Raw genomic sequence first — 12,401 nt, 5'->3', positions numbered from 1 at the left:
TACCAATGCAAAAGTGGTACAGGCACCGAAAGCTCTCAATTAATAACTGTGGAAGTCCATCTAGAACACTAAGTTGAGAGCACGCAATAAGCTAATAAGCGCTAAGCAATAAGCTTGAAATGAGAATAAGAAGATGAAGAATGTCAACGTAAAATAAAATCGCAATACTTTCTGATCCAAAGTTGACCAAAATGGGTTCTTGCGCTAGGGATTATCCCACGAGCGGTTTTTGCTCCGGCCAGAAAAAGATAAAGATTGATATTTTCAAAGTTCCATATGACATTCTATTGTAAAATGCAGCGATGTATTACATTCAGAATGATCATTTTACTGGTATTTAATATTTAAGAATTCAAAATTGATTTGCATGAACAAGAGTTTAGGAATCTTTTGAGAATTTATACAGAAAAGAAGCATCAACATTTAATCCAAGGCTGAAAGTCTCGTTAATAAAGAAAACTAAACTAAAATAATCAACATTTAATGAGGCTCAATAAACTGAAGTGATTTGAAAAGTTTATTGGACTAGCGTTGATTTAAAATCATATGAAAAATTTATCAAATTGTAAAATTCTGTTGGGGTTCGAATTGTGCAAATTAAATTTAGTTTTAATTTTTGTTAAGTGAACCAGTTTGAATTTGTAATAATAAAAAAAAAAAATGTTTTGCAAAGTTGGTATATTCAACCTCCTCTCCTAGGCTAAATGTCCGCACTTTGGACTTAACGCTACCCATCAAATCCTGTGCAACACTTGCGCCATCTTTCGTACACACTTTCATCCACTCTTTCTTCAAATCCTTGTCGTTTTGAAGACCTTCCCTGTTTTCCGGAGCTTGCCTTTCATAATCGCCCAGAATTTTTCTATTGGTTCGAAGTTCTGGCGAGTTTGGCGGATTTTCCTCCCTCGACACAAAAACAACATCGTTGGCTTCATACCACCCCATCACCGGTTTCGCGTAATGGCACGATGCCAGATCCGGCCAAAACACAGTGTCACCTTCGTGGGACAGGAGGAAAGACAGCAGGCGCTTCTGGAGGCACTCTCAGATCACCTGCCACACTAAGTACTTCTTGGCAAATTTGTCCACGTTCTTCTTCCGGAACTTCTCCGGAACATCTGGGCGGGACTTGCCGACGAAAAACTCCGCTTTAATGTACATCTCGTCGTCCATTACGATGCATTTCGGCTGCACCAACCACTCGCGGTACAGCTTCCTGGCGCGGGATGTGGCCGCCGTATTATGTTTATCGGTTCGATCAGGCGCCTTCCTTACCTTGAAGACATGAAGTCCGTCCCGCTTCATTATCTGCTGGATGAACCAGATGGAAGAATTGACCTTCTTGGCCACGTCCCGAATCGTAAGGTTCGGATTGCGGTTGAAGTAATCCCTCACCTTCCTTGCGTTCACCGCTGGGTCGTCTGGGTCTCCTTGAACAATTTTACCACACGGATCACGGTCGAATTGTCCATTCCAAACTGTTTCGCGATCCACCTGTGGGACTGGCCTGGATTTTCCACGGCCGCTCCCATAATTTTTTGTCGAAGCACTTCTTGCTTGGAAGCCACCTCGATAACCACTTGACAGATTGTGACGAGATTTTGCACATATCAACATTACACTCTAAGCTAGTTTTACCCAATTTTCAAACTCTAAACTAGTTTAATTTCATTAATTTTCACCCATGCAATAAAAAGTGTTGCATTTTTTCGAGTACAATCGTTAATAGATTTTCAAAGGTAAGATTTTGTTTAATAAATTTTCATTTCTAGACAAACAAAAACGTTAAAAATCCTTAACTTGGAAATTATACATCCTGAGATATACGAAAAAAAAAAAATAAAGATCTTAGACTTGGAAAACATAATGTCAAGAAGGAGGTTAAAATATGAAGTTATCAAAATCTTTTGCTCGAAAATAAAAATCTTCACATGTCTGGTTAAAATAAAAAAAAAGCGTTTTGAATTTCAACATTCAACATGTCTTCACATAATTTCAAATGTCTTCAAAAGGAAGACATGCCTTCAAATCTGGCATCCCTGCTGCTAATAAATAGTTTTGACTGATCCTTCAACTCAGCCTCGAAAAGCGATAACACTTTAATATTATTTATGAATACAATCGGATTTGGGTTGATTTATGGAAGGTCATGCATGCTAAGCACAATAAAAAAGGCAATTTCCTTATATTTTGGAACATATTTTTCCTTAAATCTTATGAATGTGAATAGCCCAAATATTCAGCAATTGAATTGCAAAAATCCCCTCGGCTGAGAACATGAACCCATTGGCTATAAGTGTACTCAACTAGGAACACATTGCGCGATAAAATCCATAGGCAGGTACTCATAATACGCCACCGCGAGAAGTAAATATGCTATTTTCCATAAATCCCATACTAATTCGATGCAAATCAACGACCGTAAAGTTGGCAACTTTATCCTTTTTCCAACTTTTGCAGCTCTATTCGCAACCGGCCGAGCGACACGATGCAGTGACACTACGGCGAAGTAGCAGCATAAATATAATCCGCGGCACTACGACACACAACATCGACTGTTATAATGATCGTTTATTTTTGTTTAATTTTTTTGTTGGCTCATTCTTTCTGCCCCGTGTGTTGTTGTCGTTCGTGTGTCGACTGTGCGTTTTAATAAATTAGAATACTGTCGGGGTTCGTGCTCTCCCTCTCTCGTTCCTAACTGCTATTCTCCCCCTATTATGTAGGTTCGATGTTTCATGTTCGTCGGAAATGCAGGAGCAATTTGATACACTCAATACGCACACACACACATACGTCGAACGGCGAAACATCACACGCACTTCCATTTATTTGGCTTTCCCAAACGCAACTACAGCAAAACAAAAAACGAACAAAAAGAGGGGGACGACATTTGTTTTGCGGGACGGCAGTTTGCGGTTGTTTTAATTTAACTTGTGAAAAGTAGACTTATGTTATGTCTATCTCGATGACATTTTTCTCGTCGATAATTAATATAACAACGTAGTCCGAATGAATGAAAGCATTCATTACATTAAACTGACAATCGAAACGGCTGATTGCATACATTAAGGATACATTTTTTGCCCTTTTTCAGAAAAATCTTCACATGGGAACACCGTTGGTATCGTTTTTCGATGCGGATACCACTGTCTCCTTCTGCTGGATTCCCAATAAATTTAATCTCAATTTCACAACTAGAAGCCGATGACAGTAAAACCGACTGCGGCGATTATTCAATTAAATTTTAATCAAACAGCTGCGTCGATGCATGCGACATAGGTCGCCGTCCACTCCATCCGCTCGGTTATTGTTCTATTCTGCAACGTCGTCGGGTTGTACGTCATTTTAATTCAATTTCCTTCGGCTCCCTCTTTGGCATCGCCAGCCACTTCCTTTCCGTCTTTATTGCACTCACTCACAAGCTAGAAATCAACAACCGACAACAACTAGACATTTGATTTTCTTCACCACACACCCACCCACCAAGAGCACTGCACTCACATTTTAACCGTCGTCGGCTTGGTCGGGATTTTACAACTTCCACCGGACAAGTGTGGATAAATTTTTAAAAACCCTCCGACCTGAGATTTCCCCGACGAAAATCACAACATCTTCTTCGCATTAAATGCACACCAGAGGAGCGATTCCCTTAACGACTGAATTCGGACGAAATTGCAGTTCTTCCCTCCTCCGCTTTTCGATGCTCGTTTTTGTTCTGTTCCTGGATGGAAAGAGTACTTGTAGGCGAGGACGGGTGATTGCACAAACTCCCTCTTGCGCGTTTTTCCCTTTTGAATAAGGAAAATCGAACGACGAAACGACCGACCGACCGACCGAATACTGAACTGAACCGACCGGGAGCGAAACTAGAACTGAGCGGAGTTCGGCTTTTGCCTGGGTGGAAAACCTTACTTCGCTCGCCTGTTCGCCCGCCGCAGCTGATGGTTTACGGCCATGTTCGTGCCTTTGGGGGTTCGGGTTTATGTTGTGCGTGGTCGGTTCGAGTGAGTGGTTCGCCGTGGGTCGGTTGGTTCGGTGGGTGGCACTCATGGGTAGAACTTTATGCAATAGTTGCTGACGACTAGTTTTCCGCCTACTGCGTGAGTGACTAGCTGCATGTACACGCAATTCAGTTCCTTCTAATTGACACTGGAGTACGGGTAGAACTTTTCTGCAATCGGCATGCCATAAAACTTAAAACGAGAGTTGAATCCAGACCCTGATAAGCCGAACCTTCAATCGCTGTTCTATTCCACCCAATGCTTTTTTCGCTATCATCGATCCTAAATAAGATTCGGGAAGCGATCATATTGAAAGTGTGTAACAGGTAATAGACGCCATTAATTTAAGCGAGAATAAGGATCTCCAACTATAACGTGACTGTTATTTGCCACATATCGGACAGTAGCTGGCCAGACTGAGTAATTATAACATGTTATAACGGTTGTCAAATAATTGTAACACATAAGCCATAATCAAGATAGCGTTATAACATTGTAGTCTAGGCAAAATCCATGAGATCCTGCAATTTCCCAAACATTTATAAAACATCCCTGAAAATCTTGAGTTTTTCGAAAATTTCTCTGAACTTCCTTGAAGCTCTCTGGACTTCCTCGAGATTCTCTTGTCTTCCACTGTAGTTTTCTGAAGTCATCAGAACTTCTAAAAGATCCCACAATTTTCCTTATACTAAATGGAACTACTTTGCAGTTTTCGAACCTACCCGGACACTCACGGAACTTCCCTTAAAACATTTAGACTTTCCTGAACTTTTCTAGATTTCCCAAAAAGTTCCCCCAATTTTTCTAAAAACTCAAGCAAGTTCCTGAAGATTTAAAAATTTGCCAGAAGTTCTTTAAATTTTCTGAAATTTCCCTGAACTGTCCTAAGATTGTCTGATCTTCCCTGAGGTTCTCGGAGATTCCCTACAATTCTTGGAATTCTTCTGAAGCTCTTAAAAACAGTGACTGTTTGTATGATTTACCATCACACGCAACGAGTAGCGCTTCAACCCAGTGTAGATGAATTGCGTTCGTTTTGAATATCTTCGCTGCGAAGTATGAGCACAACGAACAAATGAGTTCATTATAAATAAACGAAAACGTATTTGTCGATATTCACCAGTGCTTGATTATCCAACCCAAAAATGTCAAAAGCAGAAGCGATCCTCAAAAGCAAAATAACCAAATTAATTTTGACCAAAATTATTATTTTGAATATTGTCGACTCCAGAGCCTAAAACCTCGATATTATCATCAATTCAGCACTAGGCAATAATATTCCATCAATCCATGTATAAAAACCATAACAACACGTTCTACAGCACTATATTTCTGTAATATGAAAATAATCATTTTGCATTTGATCCTCAAAATCGTCCCCTCCAAGATGAAGATGATTATTGATATTGACAACAACATAGGCGATAAAAAACATCCAGCCACGAATGAACAAAAACAAATGTTGACTTCGATACTCAGAGGTTGCCTTGATCAGAGTGTGTTTATGTCAAAATTCAAATAAATGCAGGTAGTTGGTCTATCTGTTGAGGTTGTCTTTATTTTCAGCTAAGTTGAGTGTATAGAAGGAATTTTTATCAGCACTGCTTAGTACTGCTCTGAACTTAATAATAGAACAATCCTAATAATCCCTATGCTTCATAAATTTTATGAAGTTTTCACATCTTATAAGTTTTCTGGACTACTTGAAGAAAATTCCCCAATATTTTTCTGAAATTAATGGAACTGTTAACATTTTCCCTGTTCCACCAAATCTAGAAACTACCCTGAAGCTTACGCACCTAATTTTAAAATGTTTCCGTATGTTGATAATGTTTATGAAACTTTATTGAAGATCTCGGAGTTTCCCTGAAGTTCTTGGATCCCCCCTAAAATTCTCTGTAATTTTCCGTAGAATCGCTTCAATTAAAGCAATATAATTTTCGTGAAAGTCGTTGTGTTTCTTGTTATCGAGTCACGATGAACATTCCTCCTGTCAAACATGAATTGGCTATCGCTTGTTTCGTCCGTCAAGATCATCAGTTCACTTCATTTGAAGTAAAGACTAGTTTCAATTGACGCTCCTTTCGTTTTTTTTCACTTTCACTTCAATTCGGGGCTCATTCGACTTATCGCGGTCGCGTCGTCAGGCATCAAAATATACACCGTGTCCAATATATTCTCATACACCTTTTCATCTTGTCGTAGTGGTGAAGCTACAGTTCATACACTTGATATAAATTGGTGTAATCTTGCACTGTGTTTACACAAGCCATTGACGGTTCTGTTTGCTTATTTGCATTCAGTATTGATCTTTTATCAACGATGAAAGAATTTCGTGCTGTGGTAATAAAAAAGTTTTTGGAAGGAGAGCGCCCTGGCGCTATTTTCAAGAGTTTACAGAATCTGGGAGTAAAGCGGGATTTTGTGTATCGAACCATTAGAAGGTACCGTGAGACTTCCTCGTTAGATGACCGGAAAAGATCCGGCCGAAGACGTTCAGCTAGGACTGAACGAGTGATTAAGACCGTCAGGGAACGAGTTCGACGAAAATCACAACGCTCTGTACGTAAAATGGCCGCTGATCTCAATGTCTCGAAATCGACCATGCACAATGTACTCAAGCAGGACCTGGGATGCCAAGCTTTCAAGAAACGTAAAGTTCACGGAGTTTCGGAACCTTCCAAGAAGAAACGGCTTGAAAGAGCAACTCTCCTACTATCGCGGCACGCTGGACGAGACTTTGTCTTTTCCGATGAAAAGTTATTTGTTCTGCAGCAGTCCACAATGTTCAAAACGACAGGTTGTGGGCGTGTAGGTCCAGGGACATCCCAGATAGGGACAGAAACATTCCACGGTTCCAAAGCGCCGCTTCCGTGATGGTATGGGGAGGTATTTGCAAGCGCGGCAAGCTACCGCTTGTTTTTATCGAGAAAGGGGTTAAGATCAACGCTTTATATTATAAAATGGAAGTTTTGCAGAATGTCGTGAAGCCAAGCTTAGAAAGAATGTACGGGAAGGACGGCAGGACGGCGCGCCTTCTCATACAGCAAACTTGGTCCAAAACTGGTGTCGAGCAAATTTGACCGACTTTTTGGCCAAGGATGAATGGCCTCCCAGTTCACCAGATCTAAACCCCTTGGATTATTTTGTGTGGTCATACATGCTGTCAAAAATAAACGAACACAAGGTGTCCACTTTGGTTCAGTTTAAAGCCGTAATCCTTCGAATTTGGGACGAAATGCCGATGGAACTCGTGCGTGCCGCTTGCGATGGGTTTGAAAAACGTTTGAAGCTGGTCAAAAAGGTTAAAGGCGGTGTTATTCCGAGGCATATGCTGTAATTGATCCATACTATATTACCTTTCAATAAGCACAATTACTAATAAAATCTAAATAACTGATGTGAAATAATCGATGTTTGAATTTGTATGAGAATATATTGGACACGGTGTAGAATCCGGATAGTATCCGTACAATATCGGTTGCCGATAGGGATGGTATCTGGATTATGTGTAGTAATAAATTGTTATTTTTTATTAAACGAAAACTAAATTAACGAGGCCACTCTGAAGTACAAGATGGCGGCAAATACCAATATATGGGTGTTTTCGGAACGGGGACGACGCGAAGATGCCTAAAAACAATATGCGATGCCATTTTGGAATCTAAGATAGCGGCCTTCAGGTTTCATAAAAGTGTCAAATAGCCTAAGATATGGCTTTTTTTGGAACGGCGATGACGCGTAGAAGTCGAAAATCTAGATTTGACGTCATTTTGAGAACTAAGATGGAGTCCATCGGTTTTCATAAAAGTATCAAATACCCTAAGATATAGGTATTTTCGGAACTGGGACGTAGATGCCAAAAATCGATATCCGACGCCATTTTGGAATACCGTCATTCCGATTCCCAAAATAAACATATTGACAGTATTTCCCTCTTTTTCTTGAACCCGAAGCCACCATGTTGGATTTAAAAATGGCGTTGCATATCTATTTCCAATCTCTAGACTTCACCCCGATTACAAAAATACCCATATTGATGGGTAAACAAATCACACGACAATGATAAATTTGACATCCACGTGAAAATCACCAAAAGACAGAAAACCTGCGCATATTTGGATCGAACGGCTTTGCTTCAATGCGAAAGTAAGTTCATTTGACAATGAAAGACGAAATGAACACGACTCAAGCCAAAACAAACAGCATGAAAACCGATCGAAAGTGGTTCTGTTAATGTGGAAGGCGATCTGCTCGAAGAGAAGACAGAATGACTTTTGACTTTTGAAAGTGATGGTTGACAGCTTCGTCGTCATTTGACGATTTTCGATTGAAAGTGACTTTGTTGGGGCCTGCTCTGGACTCATGTGTTCTCGAAGATTTCCTGAAAATCCATAACTTTGCTGGAGTTCTTTGAACTTCCCTCAAATTTACAGCCCTCGAATTTACCATTGAATACACGGAACTTCCCCTAAAATGTTCTCACATGTTTCTTCTGTTCATGAAACATCCTAACGTTTCAAAAATTGCATGAACCTATCGGAGCATTTCTGAGGTTTTCGGGAATTCCCCGAGTTTTTCGGAACTCCTTGAAATCATTGGACCTGCCCTTAGGTTCTCTGAAAATCTCTTAAGATCTCAAGACCTAGCTTCTCTGAGATACTTGGAATTTCTTTAAAGTTTAAAAAATGTTCCTCAAGTTCTCAGAAGTTCCTGGAGTTTCCCAGAAGCTAATGTAACGGCTTTAAAATTCTTGATGTTTCCCTGAAGTTCTAAAAAATTTCTTGGTAAGTCTTAATAAACGGTAACATGCGTTTTTCCTTCGAGTCCATCGTCTTCTTTGTGGCGAAAATCTAACATTTTACGGTCACAACTGCAGATCTACCGACAGATTCCACGCCAAAACGATCGGTAACCGAACTCGACTATCTTCTATCTGGATGACACATGGCACATGTTTCCAGTATGGCAGATCAAGTATTTTCCGCAGGTGAGCACGAGGGGGGTTACACATCTAAATCTCAAGTCTAGATGCTCAACAAATCTCACACTAGCGAACAAATCTTCGAAAAATCTTCTTTCATTTCTCGCATCTACTTGCATCGCGCATCATCTTTTTGCAGGAAATCTTCAGAATCGTCATCAATCTTCTTTCTATCTACTCAGCGTGCGAGCAGCTAGCCACAGTAAAACACAATCTTTTCTGTATCGTAGATAGAGTCGTCCCCCTCGGGTGAGCATACCATTTTGTTTCAAGACTATTTTTTGAGAAAAAAAAAGGTCGAAATCTTTAAAAGCAAATTTCTAATTGTTCATTGGTGAAAGGGTAATTTGGAGGTAAGCATAAATATATTTTGCAAAACTTATCATTTAATTATTAATTGTCGTCAATCATATGAAGACTGTTTTGCTACATTAATAAATCACGAATAACTTATGAAAAAGGCTTATTTTTAATATGTTTAGCCATTTTTTTTTTATAAAGCTTAATTATTTTGCTACAACTTGTTCTTAGTTTTTCTCAACCCTGCGCTTCGGTCAGAGAGCGTATAGGGCGTCGTTGTGCCAATTTGGTCGTGGCACATTTCGAGTATGAGAGAGTAATTGCAGTTAGCTCAAAAGTGCCTGAGAAAAATGCAAGTACTTCCGCAGATTACCCGAAGTTGCGATAGTGAAGGTATGATCACAGAAAAGCAGACATAACACTCTTAAAACGTTCATAAAAATCGTTTTTAACGGTCAATTTTAATGTTTTTTAGTTGGTAGTACTGCCATTTGTGGTGCACATAATCAATTCCCTAGCGTTTGACGTTTACACAGTACAACCATCTGTTGAGTGTATTGCCCATTAAAGTATATACGACAGATGGCGGTAGGGTTTACAATTATAAATTTTCAATGTGTTGTGTGTGCTTGTCTGTGAAATAACATTGAGGTAACGTTAGGATAAATTCAAAACATTGAGAAATATTACGCATCACTTTCAGAAATACTTCACTTCGCAACCGATGAACCATTCTGACGGCCATATGAGTACCCAAGTAACCATATAGTCGCAATATAGCTTGTATATTCTTACTTTGCTTGAGTATGGTTAGTTGGGGAATCTGATGAAACTGTCACTTCTTGAAACTGATCCCTTTCGTATTTCTTTCATTCTCCTTTCGCAAACGGAGCGCTCGATGGACCAGTGACTTTGGACGTGAGCCTCGTCCCAGATCACCATGGCAATTCAATAACATATGGTGGACATCAAACCGACCAAAAAATGCGGAATCATATTAGAACCAACCAACCAAGGACGGTCTACGGAAGGAAATTGCCGGTGAAGCACGGAATGAAATACGAAGCGTTAGAGAAAAAGTCCAAGGGATTCCAAAAGAAGCAAATAACGACGGCGGAAGAGCAGAATATGGTGAGAGCTTTCCATTTATTTAAAAAAAAAAAAAATTACACTAAATACATGCCAGGGTTGAAAAGAAAATTTTCGAACCTGGAAGTGTGTATGTATCACCAATATCCATTTGATAACGGTGATGCATACATGCGGGGCTTATTGTGAGTGAAAGTAACCTCGGAATGGGCGTGACTCTCCAGACATTCTGAAATGGGTTGCTGGATCTGCAATAGAGCTATCACCTTCTAACTCCCGGACTAAAGCTGTCTACAATGACCATAAATGCGACATTGTAGAGAGAGTTCTTCCATAATAACACTGCCGGCCAGTGGGGGTTAGAGGGAATACACACACACACACACAACTTGTTCTTAGTTTTTCTCAACAACTAATTGTATTCGATCTGGAATTTATGAAATAATGTGTGCACAAAAGCTCCTTTTCAAAAATTAATCATGAGTCAAATAGTCTTTTCACCTACGGAAAATACTTGGTCTATCATACCAAAAATATGTGTCCAGTTTTATCCAAATCGATGATGGTCGGGTACGATATCAGATTTGTTTAGCTCATCCTGGATGGAATCCCTCTACTGGCAGATCATCAGCTTCCGAGCGAATGTGTTGGCGAAAATGAAATTAAGCTTGCCGGGGACATTTTCTCGTGCCGTGGCAATTCTTGTCCTTCTTTTTGTACGTCAATTTCATCGTTTTCCAAGGGGTATTCAACTCTGCACACCTTAATCTATGCCGAAAGATTTAGCAGTCCCGAAAGCTGTGCCATGCGCTATGCCGAAAGTGCCGAAGTAGGTCGAAGTGTGCCAATATTCCAAGCGTTTGGCAATCCTGAAGTTATAATGACATTTGTGATTGTGTTTGTATTTCCATTTTCGGAGCTGGAGGTGAAAAAGAAGCCGGTGCCGGTGGTTTAGTGGCAAGCGTGACTGCTTTCCCACCCCAATGGGTTCAATCCCAGCCGAGGTCGATGGGATTTTTCTGAGGCATACAAATCTCTGGTCACATCTTCCTTCGGAAGGGAAGTAAAGCCGTTGGTTCCGGCCCATGTGTGTTTAAATGGGTGCGATATCCTACCCAGGTGTGGAAGCTGCTTTCCTGCACATTCGATTGCCGTCAATGGATGGCAATCGATGTCCGTCGGTGATTGGCACTAGATTGCGGAACAGAGACCGACGTTAAATAAAGGAATGAAGAAGAAGAAGAAGAAAAAGAAGAAAAAGAAGAAGAACAATAAGAGAAGCTGGAAGTTATCAAATGTATACGGTGTTCAAGCAATCTCGATCGGTCCACAACATTCTGACTCGATGTCTATTTGAATTATTGATTACTTTCAGGTGTGCAGAAACGAAGTCGTAACGTGATCGATGGAGCCCACCGGCATCCTTTGAAATCCTCTGCAACTAAAGGAAACAACGAACTCGAACGGACGGAAAGATGAACGACGGTCATGTAATCGACGCGTCGAGTACCTAGTGCGGACTTAGAGCCATCCCTGCAAGAAGATAACTCGTAATCTCTGCCGGATTGGAATGTGGAAATCTGTGTTACACAGTGTAGTTAACCCAAGGTACATTGCAAGTTTTATGGAGGTTTTAAAGCATGCTACAAGTCTAAATCATGGCCTACAGAACCCTTATAAAACCGAAATTGTTACTTGGGGGCTCATCTGCACGACCATAGGCTCTTGCTAAACAGAAAATTCATTATGGTCGTACCGCTGAGAGCACCGAAACTCACTCTGCAGCGAGACAAATTGTCTAAATTCAGCAAGGCTTTACAGTTGACCGATCGGAAGGCCACCCATCGCACCGGGGCCTCTTGCGATGAACAAGTTGAACTAGTGAGGTGAATCTCCGTGTAAATCAAATTGAGTGTCACATGACTCGTAGAATAGGCCTTGGAGAGTCGACGTGACTTTTGTCGATTCTAGGAATAGGCCTGGGGAAAACGAGAAAACCCCTATGATAATCGTTTTGCCTTTAC

The 12,401-nt window shown here is 40.5% G+C and overlaps 1 protein-coding gene across 12 annotated transcripts in view; it reads right to left on the bottom strand.

Annotated features, from left to right (window-relative positions):
* Window positions 1-12,401, bottom strand: part of LOC135717368 (uncharacterized protein CG43867) — a 546,523-nt gene that overhangs the window by 46,004 nt on the left and 488,118 nt on the right. The window contains exon 1 of one of the 12 annotated variants that reach the window (XM_065239423.1): window positions 3,505-3,838. The exons of the other annotated variants lie outside the window; for them this stretch is intronic. The gene's annotated coding sequence lies outside the window, so the exon portion shown is untranslated. Of the gene's footprint in view, window positions 1-3,504; window positions 3,839-12,401 lie in introns of those variants that run through there. 12 annotated transcript variants of the gene reach the window in all.

Source organism: Ochlerotatus camptorhynchus, unplaced genomic scaffold (assembly GCF_037179485.1).
Source record: "Ochlerotatus camptorhynchus isolate MF236.1 unplaced genomic scaffold, CSIRO-AGI_Acam_v1.1 ptg000055l, whole genome shotgun sequence".
NCBI classification, from domain to species: domain Eukaryota; kingdom Metazoa; phylum Arthropoda; class Insecta; order Diptera; family Culicidae; genus Ochlerotatus; species Ochlerotatus camptorhynchus.
Note: the sequence above shows the minus strand (reverse complement) of the source record. Positions and strands in the feature narration are given on the sequence as shown.